At 42.9% G+C, this 2,826-nt stretch overlaps 1 long non-coding RNA gene across 1 annotated transcript; it reads right to left on the bottom strand.

Moving 5' to 3' along the window:
* Positions 1-399: 399 nt before the first annotated feature.
* Positions 400-1,416, bottom strand: LOC130277590 (uncharacterized). The gene is made up of 3 exons (XR_008845483.1): positions 1,339-1,416; positions 674-760; positions 400-557 (listed from the first exon to the last, which is right to left on the bottom strand). It is a non-coding gene; the product is annotated as an uncharacterized LOC130277590 (long non-coding RNA).
* Positions 1,417-2,826: the final 1,410 nt, after the last annotated feature.

Here is a 2,826-nt window from a genome sequence, read left to right as displayed (position 1 = left end):
TGCCCTGCATCAATTCTTTCTGTACTTGGCCCTGCATCCATTCTCTCTGTACTTGGCCCTGCATCCATTCTCTCTGTACTTGGCCCTGCATCCATTCTCTCTGTACTTGGCCCTGCATCCATTCTCTCTGTACTTGGCCCTGCATCCATTCTCTCTGTACTTGGCCCTGCATCAATTCTTTCTGTACTTGGCCCTGCTTCATCATCACTTTTGTCTTCTGTACCTGCTTTCCTTTAAAGTACCTCAACATTGTAGCTACCAGAACTAACTCTCTTGCCTTAAAAAAGAAAGAATCAAACCTCAATTTGTGGCCTTCAACAAGATAGCCTCAGATGCATCAATTCTTTCAATGATGGATCACAGACAGTTACATAGTGACTGCCATTGTGTGTGGTCCATCTTTGACAAAATTTATGCAGCTGGGGCCTTCCGCTCCTCCTGGACCTCTGGACCTCAAGTGTAAACATTGTGTAAATGTGGTGTTTCAATTTGATGCGGTACTTACCAACACTTTTGATCTTGGTTGGCTCCTTCTGTTATCTTTTTCTGAGTTGCATCTGCGAGAAGAAGAGATGAGTGAACACAAAAGTCTGTAAAGTACCAGTATACTGCAATCCAACAAAACCAGGTTTACACATGTTATCTACTTCCATTGCAATTGTTCATATCTCACCTCTCAGAACAGGTCAATTATTTGGCCAAGTAGGGTGCACTTCGGTCTCCTTGCGTGCAGGGTGGTCCTTATTGAGCTGAGTTTTGTCTGTGGGAAGAAGAAGAGATGAGTGAACACGGGTGTAATGGAAAAGAAAGTCAGTCAACAGTTTATCAAAGTCTCAGTGACTTGGATAAAGACCTTTCTTTTCCATCACACCTGTGTTCACTCTTATCATTCCTGCAGCAGTAAAAGTCTAAGTAAACTTAACTAATTACTAAAGAAAACTTAATTCAAAAACAGACCTAATCCTACCTAAACAAAACCTACTTCTTAACAAAACCTACTTCTGAAAACAAAACTTAACAAATGTAACATATTTAAATAGAATTAACTTACTGGGGGCCAGGAGGAGTGGGAGGCCCCAGCTGCACCAATGGTTTCAATGATAGGCCATACACGGTCCATCATTGAAAGAATTGGTGCATTCTGGGGCCATCTTGTGGAAGGCCACACATTTATTTTCTATTCTCTTTTGTTCGGCAAGAGAGTTAGTTCTGGTAGCATTAAAGGAGTACCTCGGGTGGTAATTTTTATTTTGACTATATGGCATCTTCTTTGTAACTTTTTTTTTTTGCAATATACATGTGTTATATGTTTTGGCAGCGTGTATGTGTTTTTCTTACCTGTTTGTTGGGCAGGAGGTTCTGTAGTTCAGAGGGTTTTCTTTTACTGTTGTCCACAGCGGCCATGTTCTGAGTCTGAGGTGGACAAGATGTCATAGCTTTTTTTTTCCTTCTCTGTCTGCATGAGAGAAATAAACCACGCCCCCTCATCTCATCCAGCTGAGTACACAGCTCCTCACCTCCCCTCCCCCGCTCTGTATTCTAAGGACACAGGTCTGCACAGGAGAAGGAACACAGAGAAGATAAGTGTTATCTGAAGGGGAGGATGAGAAGGTGCACGGGCTGGGGATGTATGGACTGCAGGGGAATAAATCTCATACTGGATCTCTATATGTGAAGGGGGAGGGGGGACTCCTGAATGACACATGCTGGGAGTGGTAGTCCCTGTTGTGTGTGTATGCTAATGTTTACAAACCAGTGTGCCTCCAGCTGTTGCAAAAGTACAACTCCCAGCATGCCCTGACAGACTTTGGGCATGCTGGTAGTTGTAGATTTGAAACAGCTGGAGGCACACTGGTTGGGAAACACTGTTCTAGCCTATTCAGCATACACATCATGTTACACCAGTGTTTCCCAACCAGTGTGCCTCCAGCTGTTGCAAAACTACAACTCCTAGCATGCCCAAAGGCTGTCAGGGCATGGGAGTTGTAGTTTTGCAACACCTGGAGGCACCCTGGTTGGGAAACACTGGTGTATGCCCTATAGAGGTGTGGTGAACTACAACCCCAGGAGACTACAGAGGCAGCATGCTGGTGTTATACCACAGACTGAAGACTCCTGAATGACACATGCTAGGAGTTGTAGTCCCTTTTGTGTGTGTATGACAGTGTATCCCAACCAAGGCTGATTATATTAGTGTGATGTGTATAAGGGGGCTGACCCGGGAAAAGAGCAGGATGGGTAAAGGGCGGAACAAAAAAAAAAGGAGCCGCCCAAAACCAGCAAGGCATGTGGCATGCTGGGATTTGTAGTTTTCAGCACAGCAAGAAACAGGAAATAGAAGCAAAGATAGGAAAACAAAGTGGGGGATAAAAAGACAACAAAGAACGGAAATAGAGTCGCCTAAACAACAAGAATAGAAATGAAACAAAACAAATAGGGTAAGTCAAAAATGGAAAAACACGTTGACCACCGGGAGTACCCCTTTAATGTTCAGTTACTTGAAAAGAAAGCAGGGAACAGAAGACAAAAAGTGATGATTGAGCAGGGCCAAATACAGAAAGAATTGAATCAGGATGAAATGAAGATGAGTGAGAAAAAGACAACACGATTATACAGTGATAGATAGTGAAACGGCTCAAGAGGTGAGTTATTTAGTAGGGAGGGGTTAGTTGCCAAAAAAAACTGAAAAGTCACACAATTACCATAAAGTTCAATACTGCCTCCTTGCAAAATGAAAGTGAGATACATACTAGGAAGGAAAGCGTGAATGGTAGTAGAAAAGTACTTTACTGTTCAAATTATATTGAAAATGTCATGTCCAAAAAG

This window comes from Hyla sarda, chromosome 6 (assembly GCF_029499605.1).
Source record: "Hyla sarda isolate aHylSar1 chromosome 6, aHylSar1.hap1, whole genome shotgun sequence".
NCBI lineage: Eukaryota > Metazoa > Chordata > Amphibia > Anura > Hylidae > Hyla > Hyla sarda.
The sequence above is the reverse complement of the archived record's forward strand: the minus strand, read 5'-3'. Positions and strand labels throughout refer to the sequence as shown.